General features: G+C 50.0%; 1 long non-coding RNA gene across 1 annotated transcript; it reads left to right on the top strand.

Moving 5' to 3' along the window:
• Positions 1–1000: 1000 nt before the first annotated feature.
• On the top strand, positions 1001–6327 carry LOC138107320 (uncharacterized). The gene is made up of 3 exons (XR_011149405.1): positions 1001–1059; positions 1187–2235; positions 2841–6327. It is a non-coding gene; the product is annotated as an uncharacterized lncRNA (long non-coding RNA).
• Positions 6328–17238: the final 10911 nt, after the last annotated feature.

Here is a 17238-nt window from a genome sequence, read left to right as displayed (position 1 = left end):
ACTGTGGAGAGCCATCACCTGTTAAGAACTGTAGCTGCTCTTAATGGTCAGCTGGAGAACTCAGCTGGGAGTGTTTTATATAAATAAATAAAGCTGACTCCTCCTTTGCACCATTTTAAAGCTGTAGAGAAAGAAGTAAGGTAGGATTTTAGGGTATTGGGGTATTATTTTCTCATTGCTACTTTTTTTTTTTAAAGACACCATGTGGCCATTGAGTATAGTTTATGAAACTATATGAACTAAAATCCCCTGAAGAAAGAAGGGCTTTGCTGACTTCAGTGTTACCAAATATAAACATTTCATTTCTTTCCATTTTCAACAGAAATCACTGCCACCTTGCTCTCATCAACTATTTCCTGAAAGTCTTCCTTACCCCAAAATGTGCTTTTACCCCTTGTATTTGCTTGCCAGCTGTGTGTGGGTTCCCTGCCTTTTGCAGGAGGAGAGCACGCCTTGGTCTCCAACTGAAAAGTGCCCTGGGTGTTTCCAAAGTAGTGCTAGGAGTATAGGGTAGCCTTAGTGATGTGAGTTCAATTCACAGCAGGAAAGGAGCCCCTGAGCAACTCTGAGCAGAGCCCACTGAGAAGTGGTGATGCTGGGCAATTAGACCCATAGAATCATGGAATATCCTAAGTCTGAAGGCACCCACAAGGATCACTGAAGTCCAGCTTCTAGGATTCAACTCAAATTTGTTAAATCATCCCATTTTCTACTATTGGGTTTGAGCTGGCTCCCACCAGAGCTGGATGCTGGGGGAGTCCAAGGATGCTGACAGGTCCCAGCATGGCCAGGGATGAGGAGGATGGATGCATCCCCACTGAGGCCAGCCCATGTCCCAGCAGGGGGCCCTTGTCCAGGTGCCTCCCCAGCTGGCAGGGCTTGCCTGTCTCCTGTTACTGGAATGTGAACGGACAACTGTCCCACACCTCACTTCCTTGCTTCACCCCACAACCTGACCTCTCTTGCTTTTTTCCTTTTCTTTAATGTTACCTAAATTTGAGGGAGGGAAAGACATTGGGGAGACAACTCAAGCTCCTGGACCTCTGGTACCATGATCAGGTACTATATCACCTTTCTCTCTAAAAAAAATTTTTTGTGTTTAACAAAACTCCAAATCTTTGTGTCATGCATGGAACTAAGGGAATGGCTGAGGGGAAAGCATCCTATTGCAATTTTTTCTTTCTAGGTCGCATAGCCACCTGTGCAGTCATGTTTCAACCCTGAAGGTGATTAACCTCATGGCAAGTCACTGAATGCCCAAGAAAGAAAATTGCTGCTTTCTACCCACCCTTTTCCACAAAACCATAAGGAAGTACTTGGCTTAAACATTTCCAATACACAAAATAACAGAAACATCAAAGTTACTGTGCTCACTAACAAAGCGTTTTTCAAGGTTTACCTTCTTCAGTGTTTGTGGTTTAATTCAGCACATGTATTTTCCTGTTGGTAGATTTTTTTTCCAGTCCCTCTTTCACACTCAATCACTGAAAAACTTGTGCCCCTAGCAGTCTTTCTAATCTAAAGAACAGGTGCATCAGCTGACTAACTTTTATGATGGGGCGGAGGAGCTCTGCCTGATCGGGAAAATCAGTGTGACATCTGAATTAAAATACAAAGTCACCTGCAGCCAGAGAGGACTGGGAGGCACCTCATCTAAATAAAATTACGAAACCTAAACTTGCAAATCTCCAAGCCATGCCCTCAGCTGGTGTCAGATGAAGCTGGAGCCAGGAAAGTTATGCTGATTTACACCAGTGGCTGATTGAACCTGGTGTGCTGAGCTGCACTGGGGACCGGCAGCACGGTGGGATGGAGGATGCTCTAAGTACTCCTGTAGCACAAAGACACTCTTTAGACTCAATCCCTGCTTCCACAAATAACAACATCCCTTTCTTTACTTTACTTCTCATTGTGCCCTTATTCAATTTGAAAAGCCCTTGGTCTGTCCTTGAGAAAAACATCTTCAGAAGCCTCTTTGAAATAAAGCCAGGATTAAATAGCAATCCCCCTCCAAGCAGAGCATTCTAGCAACTTTCCTTCTGCAGCTCACCGGGTTAACTTTATTCCTGCCACAAGCCCCGCATGCATCAAACCCAAAAGCAACTTCTTTCTGCCAGACCGCTGCCGTCAGATGAGCCCCAGGCAAAGAAACCAACCCCCACAGCCATTCAGCAGCGATGGAAAGGTGGAATTACTCACTGAACCACGCCGGGCTTCACCCTCTGTCAGCAAAAGGTGGGTGCGGGCTGGGGCGGCAGCGGGCGCTTGGGGGCTAGGGTGGGACCAGCAGGGCTAGCCTGGTGCCCGCAGGCATTGCAGCCCCGTGCTCTGTCCTCCCTCAAAGTTAGCTTTAAAACACCTGAAAAGACAAACACAAACAGCTCTGCTCAAGTGTGCTCCTCAGTATCTCTCAGAAGCTAGAAGCTTGTTGGTCTTGAAGGAAAAGCCCAGCCTGTAAACAGTATTGCTCCCTTCAGTTTTCAGTTAGGCATAAAAATTCAACTTAACATCTGGTTTGAAGATATGAGGAGATTATAATTAAACTCATTACTCTATGAACTGTACAAAAACCCCAGAACATGTGACATATATACTGTCTGCTACATATATTGCAGTATAAGTTGCTTTTAAAATGGAAGACGCATTTACCTTGGCAGCAAAAAAAAAGACCAGTTAGATTCAGGTTTGGAAAAGCCCGAAGCCAGGCTGCATGCAGAGTGCTCTGTAGCCTGAAGTCTTCACTAACTCACACACACCCCCACACAGACACAGAGCCACGCTCCCGCTGCTGCGCAGCACACGCCGGCAGCACCAGCTGATCTCTGCCCCTCTCCCCACAGGAACTGCTCCCAGGGCTCGGGAAGGATGTACTTTGGGGAAGAGAGTCTCCAACTGAGAAGCTGCGAAGTTACCACATACAGACAAGCAGAACAAGAACTGCTCTGACAAGGCTGAGCGACAAACACCAGGCAGAGAAGAAGAAGGAGAAGAAGAAGAAGCATGCTTTCCCCTTACCTATTGCTTAGGCTAAGACACTTAGCAGAGTCTTTAGAGAGCCTGGGCATTGGGACCCAAAGGGCAGAGGACTTTCAGCACAGTCACAAGGACCCGGCAAAAGCCATCTTCTCCCTGTCTTTTAGCACAGTGTAAGTCTCCAGCAGCTCAGCTCTCCAGCTGCAAACATCTCATTAGACTAATGCATTCAGCACAGGCAGAAAACTCGATTTACCATAGCTACAGCAATGAATTTCCATTACGATGACAGCTTCAACCACATCATGTCCGGAAAAGCAGCCAACCACTGCCTTTTAAAGAACACACGCATTTTACACGCAGAAAACGAGGCCTGCGTGGCGGCTTTCCTTTCCCTTTGCAACTACATTGAGAAGAAAAATTGCCATTTCTCTTTATTTTGGAAACTCCACAATCTGAAAGGTAAAGACATTTGGACTCTTCCTGCCCCCTCTCCCCCTCCTCAAAACAGCACTGGCTTTTGCAATACCGTGCGTTGGGCTGCAGCGAGAAGAAGGGGTGTTTGCAACATTTCTGGTCTCACTACCCCTCCTCTGTTGCCATGGAAACCGGACTGTAGCATCAGCCCTTTGTCCCACTCCTGCAGCAGCCTGGCCCGATGCTGAGCTTACGTGATGTGCCACGGTCGGGAAGGACCAGTGACTTCAGTTTTGATAATTTACATGGAAATTGGGGGAATAGCGCCTGGCATCTTTCTTCCAGTGACACTGAGGGTGTGTGCATACAGTGCTGCTCGTGCACCTGTACACAAACTCACAAAGTCAGCTCTGTGGAGAATCTTACAGGTATGGCCAGGCAAAAATACCCATAATATATAGAAATACCAGTTATGGCTACCATGCCATGCCACTTGGGCAGAATGCAGGAGCAGCTTTTCATTGAATTTCCAGTCACTCATCACAGAAAGTCCCTTGTTTAGCACAGCACTAGCAGCTCTTACCACCGAAAAAAAAAAAAAAATTCTGTAGTACATATGATAAATAATGGTCATAATAATCCTGCCATGCTCCATTGACTGCGCTAGATCAAATTATCCCAGCAAAGGGGTTTGTCACAGTTGTTCGTGAGTGTTGCACAGCTCCCCGCTGCCCACTTCACACGCTTACGTACATTGTTACTCAGTATTCATGGCAAGCCGAACGTACTCCTCACCTCTCTTTATTTCTAGTCCCATGAATGCCTCACCAGACAGGCTTGCAGCTGTGGCCACTGTTTCTGCTGGTTTTGTGGTCCCTGCACACTGGTTTTGTGATAGTGGGGCTTTCTGGGGTTTAAGGGAGTTACTTTTGACTTGCCACCACAGAAGATGAGATTAATATTAAGCCTGTTTTATTTACTGAGGAGGAAGAGGAAAAGCAGGAAAGCAGAGATCCTGGGCTATTTGTACCAATAAGAGCCGGGGCTTTGCCAGTCCCCTTCCCTGCCAGTGGGGAGAAGGGCAAGCACCTGCCCACTAGTGACTGTGAGCAAGGTGAGATGCTCAAGCTCATTCCAACATCCCTTGCAATCAAAAGGTCAGGAGGATGGCTGTGGTATTATTTGTTTCTTACAGTCATGGCTAGAGAAAAACTCTGCATTTGAAGAAAAAAAAATGAGGTTTGGTAGATCCAGGAGAAACAAGGTGGCATTACATCTCTTTTTCGTTTTTTTTTTTGCTTGCATTGCTACAAGCTTGACAGATATTGTGTGAAAAATATTTTATCAGCACAGAATTGGAACAACTGTTTTCTGTCTTCTTCTACTGGTGTATGAAATCTGTGGTGCTCACAAACATGCTAGTAACAAAGCCTATAAATGTTCTTCTTCCCAGCCTTCATCCTGGCAAAGACCTGTAATCCCTCATTTTCCCTCTTTTTTTTTTTTTTTCAGACAAAATCAGGGTCAGTAGGCCAGCACTCCTGGATTCCCATACCAGAGTAAAATGGAGGGAACTGGACCACAATGCAAATTCCTGTTTTAAGTTCCCAAATAGGATACAAAGGGAAAAGTACTAGTAATTACTAAAAATTGTGACAAAATCTTTTAAAAAGCCTCTCTTCTCTTGTGAGCCATTTAAAATTTGGAGTATGAGTCTTAGCCATCCCTGTCATTTGACATTGCCTCCGCAGATCCATTGCTGCTGTGGCTTGTCACATGCAGTGCTGTTGTTTGTGTCACACCATGTTACCAATGTCATCTAGCACGGGCAGGCTGGCACAACCTCACAGCACGGAGGCATCAGCTGTGGCTTCTCACAAAAAATACCAAATTAATACAACGCAACACAAGAGCAAAGTGTTGGGGAGGCAATTGGAAATTTTGCTTTCTCATCACTGCTGCTATTAATGCCACATATAATTTTGGAGCCAAAAACCAAACCAGACCTCAAACTAGCCAATTCCCCACTGCTTTGGGAGCAAATGTTGCACAGTGAAGGGTTGCAGAGTTCCTTGGAATATGCTCTTTGCAGGGCTTATTTGACAGCCTTGAATTTAAAGTTTAATTTAAAGAGTTGAAATTTGGTTTAAAACATATGGCTGGTCAGGAGAGCAGCTTAAATCACAGCTAAAAGAAGGGTGGATGAGATAGTTTTGGGGCGGGGGGTGGTTTGAAGTGTTTACATCTGCTGTGGAGTCGAATGCAAGGCTCATTCCCTGATCTCAGGCTCCCCAAAAGGGGCAAGGGGAGATGGGCCAGAGATGGAGCTGAGGGGAAAGTGCCCAGGATGGCCCAGGATGGCACAGGGGAACTGCCTTCCCGTGTTCCTGTGCCATGTTCACACAAATATCACAGCCACCTGAGCTGCCATGGCCACCCGCTGGTGGCTTCAACCCAAGGCTGGCCCTTTGACACAAAGCTGGTCCACGCCAGCCTCCCACGTGCAGAGGGACAGGCCTGACTGTGGGGCAAGAGGAGGAGTGGAGGCAGGAGGTAAGGGAGCTTTAAATTGCTGCCCAAGTAAATCTGCCTACCAAACACCAGGAATGTGGTTGAGCAGCATTGTCACTTGCCTCAATTCCAAATGAAAGTGAAAAAGGAGGTAAGGGATGGGGGGTAGAAAAGGTGGTGTTTACATGAGGCCCTGGTTGTCACCCAGCCTCAAAAATACTGAATCACTTTCTTTTGTAGGCATAAGGTTTTCAAATGAAGATGGCACTGCAGAGAAATATTAAGGATCTCTGCACAGAGAGGCAGGGAGTAGCAGAGCAAAGAGCACAGCTGCAGCCTCCTGCCTCCTGTTACTGCTTCCCCAACTATTTGAGCTACAGGCCACCATCAATCTCCAAAATCATTATTTTTTTTAATGCAAATCCTATTCATGCTCTTTTCACCAATGTCCTGTGTCTCGGTTTGAAAGACAGGTGTCTGCTAAGGAAGGCAGAAGCCTCCCTTGGAGTGGCAGATGTAACCCCTTTCCCTCTGAGTTATTATAATTTTGAAATCAAGGGTCTTTAGGCAAAGATGTGGGAAAATAGGAATAACAGTTCTTTACTATATATATATATATATATATATATAACTAGTCAAACAAAACAACAACAACTATGGCAGTAACAGCAAACACAAACCCAGTCCCAGCCTTCTCGGCTGTCAGGCTATTTCCCCTCGGGTGCAGTTCCGCTTGCAGCCGACAGGGATCGCTGGTGGCTCCCGGTGAGCAGGGCAGGTGCGATGGTTCCCCCGCGGCTGCAGGGGGCGCTCCGGAGCGAGCTCGGGGAACACGCGGCTGCTCTGGCGCCCTGGGATCCCGGGGAAGGGTGGAACAAAGGAGCTTCACAAACCGGTGGGCAGCTGGTCCCGGAGTCTCGGAAACAGCAGGCTGGACTGGTAGGCTGGAGCGGCAGGCACAAACACAAATCCCGGGTGGCAGACGAGATGTATCCAAAAGGGGAACCCCCCGGGGCTCCAGGCAGGCAGGGCAAGCACGGCTACAGCGTAGCGAAGGCTCGAAGCAGCAGCGGGGTGGGCGGCCACAGCCCCAGCCTCCAGCAGGGCAGGGAAAGCAGCCCTGGGATCCCCGGTGTTGTTCCCAGCAGAAAGGAAAGACGCCGAAAACGGGAACCAGCAGCTCCTCTCTCCGCGGCTTCTCCCTCCAGACGCTGAGAGCGAACTGAACTGCCCGCCAGGTGAAAACAAAAGCCTGGCCGGGCCCTTTTGTCTTTTCTTAAGTATGGCTATCTCCTCTCAAGTATGGCCATTTATCTCCTAGCAACATGCTATGGGAAAAAATTCCTTTAACAGAAAAAAAACTAGGACTAAACTAAAACCCCAACATTATCCACCCCGAATTTTTTTCCATACTAACATGTTACATGAAACTTAACTTTTTAACCATATAAATACAAGCATCACCTAAGTTATATACATATGTACATGCTGATACTGATACAAGTACAGAGCCATGGGTAGTTCACCCTAAAACAAGGTCCCCTTGAGGTATGCATCGGGTCTCTCCATCCCTTTGCATCACCCACCAGGTACAACCTGGTCCCTGAGCAAAAACAACCCCACGGATGGGTTTGTCTTTGCTCAAGGCAGACTTTACCCAAACAGTTTTTCCAAGCATACCTCTCATGTGCACCACTGGAACCTTATCCCCATCTGTTGTTTGTAGGGGTTCGGATTGGGCAGGGCCAGCTCGGCTGGTGGAGCCTCGGGTGTTAACTAACCAGGTGGCTTTTGCTAAATGCACCTCCCAGTTTTTGAAAGTCCCCCCACCCAGTGCCTTCAAGGTGGTTTTAAGCAGTCCATTACACCGCTCAACCTTCCCAGCTGCTGGTGCATGGTAAGGGATGTGGTACACCCACTCAATGCCATGTTCTCTAGCCCAGGTGTTTATAAGGCTGTTCTTGAAGTGAGTCCCATTGTCAGATTCAATCCTCTCAGGGGTACCATGCCTCCAAAGGACTTGCTTTTCAAGGCCCAGGATGGTGTTACGGGCAGTAGCGTGAGGCACAGGGTAGGTCTCCAGCCATCCTGTGGTGGCTTCTACCATTGTGAGCACATGGCGCTTGCCTTGGCGGGTTTGAGGCAGTGTGATGTAATCAACCTGCCAGGCCTCCCCATACTTGTATTTGGACCACCGCCCACCATACCACAGGGGCTTCACCCGCTTGGCCTGCTTGATCGCAGCGCATGTCTCACAGTCATGGATGACCTGGGAGATACTGTCCATGGTCAGATCCACCCCTCGGTCTCGTGCCCACTTATAGGTGGCATCTCTGCCCTGATGGCCTGAGGCATCATGGGCCCATTGAGCTAGGAACAACTCTCCTTTATGTTGCCAATCCAGGTCTATCTGGGACACCTCTATTTTCGCAGCCTGATCTACCTGCTTGTTATTACGATGTTCTTCATTAGCCCGGCTCTTGGGAATGTGAGCATCTACATGACGGACCTTCACAGATAGCTTCTCTACTCGAGCGGCAATGTCTTTCCACTCCTCAGCAGCCCAGATTGGTTTTCCTCTGCGCTGCCATTTTGCCTTATTCCACCTTTCCAGCCAACCCCACAGAGCATTGGCTACCATCCATGAATCAGTGTAAAGGTAGAGCTTTGGCCACTTCTCTCTTTCAGCAATGTCCAGAGCTAATTGAACGGCTTTGAGTTCAGCAAATTGGCTCGATCCACCTTCTCCTTCCGTAGCCTGTGCAACTTGTCGTGTGGGGCTCCATACAGCGGCTTTCCATTTCCGGCTAGCGCCTACAATTCGGCAGGAACCATCAGTGAAGAGGGCATATTGTCTTTCACTCTCTGGTAGCTCGTTATACGGTGGGGCTTCTTCGGCACGCGTCACCTGCTCCTCTTCTTCTTCAGAAGATAACCCAAAAGTCTCACCTTCTGGCCAGTTCGTAATTATTTCCAAGATCCCAGGGCGACTTGGGTTTCCAATTCGGGCGCGCTGCGTGATGAGGGCGATCCATTTGCTCCAAGTAGCATCGGTGGCGTGATGCGTGGAGGGAACCTTTCCTTTGAACATCCACCCCAGCACCGGTAGTCGAGGTGCCAGGAGGAGTTGTGCCTCAGTTCCAATTACCTCTGAGGCAGCTTGGACTCCTTCATAAGCTGCCAAGATTTCTTTCTCTGTGGGAGTGTAGTTGGCTTCGGACCCTCTGTAGCTTCGGCTCCAGAATCCCAGCGGTCGGCCCCGAGTCTCACCAGGCACCTTCTGCCAGAGGCTCCAGGACAGACCATTGTTCCCGGCTGCAGAGTAGAGCACGTTCTTCACCTCTGGTCCTGTCCTGACTGGGCCAAGGGCTACGGCGTGAGCGATTTCCTGCTTGATCTGGGCAAAGGCTTGCTGTTGTTCTGGGCCCCAGTGGAAATCGTTCTTCTTGCGGGTAACCAGGTAGAGGGGGCTCACAATCTGGCTGTACTCAGGAATGTGCATCCTCCAGAAACCTATGGCGCCTAGGAAAGCTTGTGTTTCCTTCTTGTTGGTTGGTGGAGACATCGCAGTGATCTTATTGATGACCTCAGTGGGAATCTGACGCCGTCCATCTTGCCACTTCACTCCCAGGAACTGGATCTCTCGGGCAGGCCCCTTGACTTTGCTCTTCTTGATGGCGAAACCAGCTTTTAGGAGAATTTGGATTATTCTCTCTCCTTTCTCAAACACTTCTGTTGCGGTGTTCCCCCACACAATGATGTCATCAATGTACTGCAGATGTTCTGGGGCCTCACCCTTTTCCAGTGCAGCCTGGATCAGTCCATGGCAGATGGTGGGACTGTGCTTCCACCCCTGGGGCAGTCGGTTCCAGGTGTACTGCACACCCCTCCAGGTGAAAGCAAACTGGGGCCTGCACTCTGCTGCCAGAGGAATGGAGAAAAATGCATTGGCAATGTCAATAGTGGCATACCACTTTGCTGCTTTGGACTCCAGCTCATACTGGAGCTCCAACATGTCCGGCACAGCAGCGCTCAGTGGTGGAGTCACTTCATTCAAGCCACGATAGTCCACAGTCAATCTCCATTCCCCATCAGACTTGCGCACAGGCCAAATGGGGCTGTTGAAGGGTGAGTGGGTCTTGCTGACCACCCCTTGGCTCTCCAGCTCACGAATCATCTTGTGGATGGGAATCACAGCATCTCGATTTGTCCGATACTGCCGGCGGTGCACTGTCGAGGTGGCAATTGGCACTCGTTGCTCTTCCACTTTCAGGAGCCCAACTGCAGAAGGATTCTCAGACAGTCCGGACAGGGTGTTCAACTGCCTAATGCCCTCTGCCTCCACAGCAGCAATCCCAAACGCCCACCTGAGTCCCTTTGGGTCTTTGTAATAACCATTCTGGAGGAAGTCTATGCCCAGAATACATGGGGCCTCTGGACCGGTCACAATTGGATGCTTTTGCCACTCCTTCCCAGTCAGGCTCACCTCAGCTTCCAAAAGGGTCAACTGCTGTGATCCCCCAGTCACCCCAGCAATGGATACAGGTTCTGCCCCCACATGTCCCGATGGCATTAAAGTACACTGTGCCCCAGTATCAACCAATGCATCATATTTTTGTGGCTCTGATGTGCCAGGCCATCGGATCCACACCGTCCAGAAAACCCGGTTCTCCCGTGCCTCTTCCTGGCTAGAGGCAGGGCCCCTCTAGCCCTGGTTATCATTCTTTCCCTGGGCATACATACTAGAGGTACCTTCGAGGGGATCTGACATATCATCCTCCTGTCTGTAATACCTGGCAGCTCGGTCACGGGAGGCTGAGGCTACTTTCACCTTAGCGGAACCCCCTCGGTTAGTGCCTCCCTCCTTGAGTTCACGCACCCGCGCTGCCAGGACAGAGGTAGGTTTCCCATCCCACCTTCTCATGTCTTCCCCATGCTCACACAGGAAAAACCAGAGCTCAGCTCGTGGGGTGTACCCTCTCTCTCTAGCAGGGGGACGACGGGCTCTGACCTGGGGGCCTGTGACTCGCACTGGTGCCACACTGACCTTCCTCATCTCCTCCCTTATCTCCTTTATCTCCTCTTTGAGGTCCTGGACCACAGCAGAGACATGAGTTTTCAGTGGACCATTGACCATGCTATCATAATTCCTGAGCTTGTTGGCAACAGAGCCCACTGTTTCTCGGTTATTGTCAGCATCAATGGTTGCAATGAAGGTGGTGTATTGCGATGGCCCTAGCCTTGCCAGGTTCCACATCATCTGTCCTGTGCACCTGACCTTATCGGGGTCATTACCGTGCTGTCCATCCCTCCCAAAGAGTACCTCTAATACTGCCACTTCTCTTAGCTGTTGGATCCCTTCCTCAAGTGTCTTCCACTGCATTCTATGATGGTACTCCTGCATTCTCTCTTTGTGAATGAACCTTTCTCTCACACTCATTAAGAGCCGGTCCCAGAGAGAAAGGGGTCCTGGCTCCCTCACAAATATCTGGTTCACACCTGGGTCCTGGGTCAACGATCCCAGATACCTTGCCTCACCACTATCCAGTTGCACACTTGTGCCCATGAGGTCCCAAACCCGAAGCAGCCAGGTGGTATAAGGCTCACGCCCCCTTCGCACAATGTCGTCTCGCATACCACGGAGACTGTCGTACGACAGGGACTCAATGATGATTTCTGGCTCTGGCTCCCCTGCTGGTTGTGAGGGCCCTGGTTCCCCATCATCATTAACTGGTCGTACTGATTTGGTCTTACACTTCCTCCTTTGCACAGGGGCGACTGCTGCTGGCTGTACTTGTCCTTGGGGTTCAGCTGAAACCTGGGCGGTTGTAACATCCGTGGGTTCCACTGCTGCACCGTCAGACTCACCCTTTTTGGGGCAGGGAGAGGTTTTTTCACTAGCTGAGGAGGTGTATTCCCTTAGCAATTGGCATATCCCCTGGTGCACCTGGCCCATCTCCTGGCGCATCTCCTGCATCCCTTTCGCCAGTACCCCCACCCATTTCGGGTAGTCCATTTCTGAGGTGGGCTGTTGGGCGGTATCTGGCTGTGGGGCAGGGTCTCTAGTGTCTGGGGCTGTGTCAGGCTCTGGGGCTGAATCAGGCTCTGGGGTAGGATCTCTAGTGTCTGGGGCCGTGTCAGGTTCCGGGGCAGGATCAGGCTCTGGGGTAGGAACTCTACTCTCTGGGGCCATGTCAGGTTCTGGGGCAGGGTCAGGCTCTGGGGCAGGATCTCTAGTCTCTGGGGCTGGTGTCTGGGTAGTTATCCAAGCCAATCTCAACTTATCCTTGAATGCTAAATAGAGTAGGCCTACCAGCAGCAGGTGGTTAGTATTCAGAAGGAATCTAAACCCTTCAAAAATTGATGGGGTGGGTCCAAATAACTGGTTGAGGGGTTGGGGGAAAACTTCCCCTGGTGTCATTTCCTCACAGAAGGTACCATTGTTAACATAACCCCAAAAACATGCGCTCAGTGTGTGATAGCCATTTATCCACGTGCCCACATTCCGGAGGAAGTTAAAAACCCATGAATTCCTCACCTTCTCGACCCACAGCACAAGCTGGATAACAGCAATGGTAGCCTTAGTGAGAGGACCCATATTCAAGTAGGGAGCTGCAAAGGGGAAGAATATAGCCACGGCCACATGCCACCCGAACCAGGGCAAAGTAGACCACATAGTGCTGCCTACCAAGGTTCCTATATCCAACACACCGAATTAAGTTATCCAGGAACTGTTATTCCTTTTTCACCTCTCTCTCTTAATGCCCTCAGGCCCCACGGTTGGGCGCCAAGATCTGTCTCGGTTTGAAAGACAGGTGTCTGCTAAGGAAGGCAGAAGCCTCCCTTGGAGTGGCAGATGTAACCCCTTTCCCTCTGAGTTATTATAATTTTGAAATCAAGGGTCTTTAGGCAAAGATGTGGGAAAATAGGAATAACAGTTCTTTACTATATATATATATATATATATATATAACTAGTCAAACAAAACAACAACAACTATGGCAGTAACAGCAAACACAAACCCAGTCCCAGCCTTCTCGGCTGTCAGGCTATTTCCCCTCGGGTGCAGTTCCGCTTGCAGCCGACAGGGATCGCTGGCGGCTCCCGGTGAGCAGGGCAGGTGCGATGGTTCCCCCGCGGCTGCAGGGGGCGCTCCGGAGCGAGCTCGGGGAACACGCGGCTGCTCTGGCGCCCTGGGATCCCGGGGAAGGGTGGAACAAAGGAGCTTCACAAACCGGTGGGCAGCTGGTCCCGGAGTCTCGGAAACAGCAGGCTGGACTGGTAGGCTGGAGCGGCAGGCACAAACACAAATCCCGGGTGGCAGACGAGATGTATCCAAAAGGGGAACCCCCCGGGGCTCCAGGCAGGCAGGGCAAGCACGGCTACAGCGTAGCGAAGGCTCGAAGCAGCAGCGGGGTGGGCGGCCACAGCCCCAGCCTCCAGCAGGGCAGGGAAAGCAGCCCTGGGATCCCCGGTGTTGTTCCCAGCAGAAAGGAAAGACGCCGAAAACGGGAACCAGCAGCTCCTCTCTCCGCGGCTTCTCCCTCCAGACGCTGAGAGCGAACTGAACTGCCCGCCAGGTGAAAACAAAAGCCTGGCCGGGCCCTTTTGTCTTTTCTTAAGTATGGCTATCTCCTCTCAAGTATGGCCATTTATCTCCTAGCAACATGCTATGGGAAAAAATTCCTTTAACAGAAAAAAAACTAGGACTAAACTAAAACCCCAACATCCTGATATTTTAATTTTGCCTATTTTGTACTGATTATTTTTCAACCCTTCCTTCCACTGCTTGTCCTCACAGCCTCCTCTGAGGAGGAACAGACCCCTGACATGGAAGTGAAGCTTTTGGGGTAGGTGATGGCATGATGAGGGACAAAGGACCAGGGCTTTAATGACCAGTCTGGAGGCAGCCCAACGTCCAGGGTTTGGACATGGGGCAATCCATGTGGCAATGGGGATAAGCCCTTATCCCCAGGTTAATCTCTGTCACTCTTGTCTTGAAACAGCCTCAAAGAGCTACCAGCTCTTGCCAGGTCATTTCAGATGGGAGACAAACCTGGCCAGGGTTGCCGGGGAGGGACAAGTATCACAGAGGGTTGCCACCCACCCAGGACCGTGCTGGATCCTGGCCTTGAGCCACTGCCCCTCCCCAGCCTGTGGCTCTGGGGCACAGCCAGCCCTGAAGCCCTGTGCTGGGCATGACGGCACATGTCACTCTGCTGCTCTCCATCCACCGGCAACATGAATAAACTCCCACAGACTGTCATTTTATTTCAAGCATTACCCTATAATTTAAATAATTTGATTCTTTAAACTATTACATTCAATTACCTTCAGACTTCCATGAAATCAGAAAGCATTCAGGTTACGTGAGAAAGGAAATTAAATATCCCAAAAACAACATAAGTGCGTGCAGCCCAACCTGCTGTTTGGGCAGAAGATGATCGGGGCGGGGGTGGGGCTTGGAGCACGTCTTTCCACCTGGCTGCGGGGGTGACATTCACCCTGTCAGTCACTGCAGCACAGAAGATATCAGCAGGTCTTTTGGGGCAGCTGCCTGCCCGGGTTATGCCCCGTAGGTGAATTTTCCCTGCATCTTTATTAGACATTTCAGTTTAACAAGATTTTTACCTATAAATCCTTCCGGATGATGAATCAATCCCGTGACACCCGCCCCGACCCTGTTCAACCCTGCCACGCGTGCACAGATACAGTTGGTTAAGTTATGATGGAGTCCGGTTTAAGGGAATGAATTTAAACAATTACCTTAATTACAAGAGCAGTATCATCTTTCAAGAAAGCGGGTCTCCAGGGAGGACAGCTGCTGAGAAGTCATTTAGGCGCATGAACCTTTGAAAACAGCGGTGAGAGGAGTTGCGATTCCTGCCCCGGCTCCTTCCAACTTGCCCAGCAAAGGAGGCGAGATGGGATGGCTGCCAGGCTGCCAGGACCCAACAGCACCCGATAGTCACACCCTACCCAGTCCGGTCCTGGAGGTCACCTTTTGTTTAGGCTCGTTGCTGAGTGGGAGTAAAGCCGCAGAGACTTCAGATGCGCTCCAGCAGTCAGCTCAGGAGGATGAGCTGAAAATTAAGCACATGCCTGAGGCAAAGAGAAACCCCTGATGTAAACCTGAGAGCAGCCAGGATGGGCAAGGTGTGGCGGAGGACAGGAGTCCCATCCTGCTCAGACCCCCACCTAGCCCAGCCCGTGCCCACTGACCACCCCACAGCCGTCTTTTCCCCCGGGACAGGCTCTGGACCGGCTCTGACTCCGCCACCCCTGGCGCGGCAGCCCCTGCAAGGTCACCCAGCTACCTCCCTACCCCAACTCACTGCTCGCTTGAGGACATGATTATTTCCCAAACCACTAAACATCGGGAGCAGCTTTGTAATTTGCTTGGTTCTTTATTACATTTATTGATTTTAAAATATTTTAACAGCTCGTTTATTGCTGTGTTAAAGAGCTCAGAAAGGCAATAAAGTCACACAGCATCCTTAGTGATAAAAGAAATAATCCTTTGAGCTGCCAAAATCATGCCTTCTCCTTCACTTCTGAGTTTCTTTCAAGCAAAAAATCCCTGAGAGGAACTGCAACCAAAAGGGCAAGTGCCTGGGCAAAATCCCATGCACCCAGAGTGGGTAGGTAGAACGAAGTGAAATAAGCTGTAACCAAAACTCTGGAGCTTCAAAGCAACCTGCTGCAGCTAAGAAACAAAGAAACCTTTTTCATCCCCGAGTTTAAGGTGCTTGACACACATGTCACTCGTTAAATGCTTGTTTATACAGCTGAGGTGATTGCCCCTGGACCGTCTCTCTCTGGCCAGGGTCAGCAGTGATGCTAAAACAGTGATGAGACTCCAGGTCCAGAGCACGGAGCTACCATTGATGCTTGCTAGGGTGTAAAACACTAACTTGTTTATCTGCAAATACTTAGGAGCCCTGCTCTCCGCTCCAGCCTTGGGCCCACTTCCCCCTTGCACATGTCACCCTGGGGGATCAGCCATTTGGCACCTGGGCACAGCTTCCCCCATGCTATGGGCAACCCAGCAAACCCTCCTGCGGAGGGGCAGAAGTGGCAGAGGGATGGCCCCACGGGGACGCATCTTTGAGCATCTCTCTCACGTAATTTGTCTCAAACAGCCTCACTTTCTGCACTAGAGATAACTGGGTCTGAGCAGTAATTAAAAAAAAATCCTCCAGGTGAGGGTTTTTGTTCCTTGGATTACTCTGCTGTTTCTACAGTCATTTCCATCCCAGAGCCTCCCCAGGCACTTAACCAATTAAACACCTACAGCCTGGCAGCTGCCGGCAGCTCCCTGCTCTGCAGCAAGAGGCCCTGGCCAGCAAGGACCATTCATTCCTGTGTGAGGTAACACAGGATTTCTTTGATCAGCCTCCATTTTAGCAGGAGGGCAGCACAGAATGGCCTGTGCTCTGCTTCTCTGTGTGCCTGGCCCTGACTTACAGATGCAAAGCCCGGGGTGTTGGGATGCCCTTGCTGCACTGATGTGCAAAGAGAAGAAATGGCAAGCTGTTGCTCAGTGGAGGAGGTGGGGGGAGAGGGGTGTTCTCCCTCCCCAGCAGCTGCCACAGGGCATGCCAAGCCCCTGTGTGACCTCTTTCCCTCAGGTTAGGGCAGGATCACACCCTCTCAAGTTTCCTCCCTTCCTTTAGGCTTGGAAAACTGGCACTAGGAAAGCAGATGTTATTCCCACCCCCCCCCCCCCCCCCCAAAAAAAAAGACACTTCCGAGAACAAGTTAGCACAGAAATTCTGAAAGAAATAGTGTTAAAGGTGTAGGCAGGGAACATTAATGGGCAATGCCTGTCACACCTGAGGGGATGGAAGGCCAAGAAAGGCATTCCCAGCCAAGGACTGAGTCCCTTAAGTCTGTCATTAAGTAGTCATTATGACTCCTACAAGGAGGAAACTACACTTCCACCACAGTCCTCCACAGCAGCCACTGCGCAGCCATGTCACACGGAAAGCTGTTCTTCCCCAGACTGAACACTTGCTCGCACACCAGAGAGACGGGAAAGACGAGGTGTGATGGTGCCATCTCCTGCCTCCTGCCAGAGGAGCACTGCATCTCATTAGCAGGATGGGCTCAGCTGCCACCTTCAAGCAAAGCTCATCAGAGAGAAAGACATTAGTAGCAATTTCATATAATAAAATGTTACCAAATGTACAAGTCCAGTAGGTCTTATTTTCCTCCATAGCTAAAAGAGCAGTAAAGATATATGTCTCTATATAAGCTATGTTTGCATACTCCTTTTCCTAATTCAATAAAAAAATAAAATCAGTTGCAATCCAAATTCACTGTAATTATCTCTGT

Source organism: Aphelocoma coerulescens, chromosome 3 (assembly GCF_041296385.1).
Source record: "Aphelocoma coerulescens isolate FSJ_1873_10779 chromosome 3, UR_Acoe_1.0, whole genome shotgun sequence".
NCBI classification, from domain to species: domain Eukaryota; kingdom Metazoa; phylum Chordata; class Aves; order Passeriformes; family Corvidae; genus Aphelocoma; species Aphelocoma coerulescens.
The sequence above is the reverse complement of the archived record's forward strand: the minus strand, read 5'-3'. Positions and strand labels throughout refer to the sequence as shown.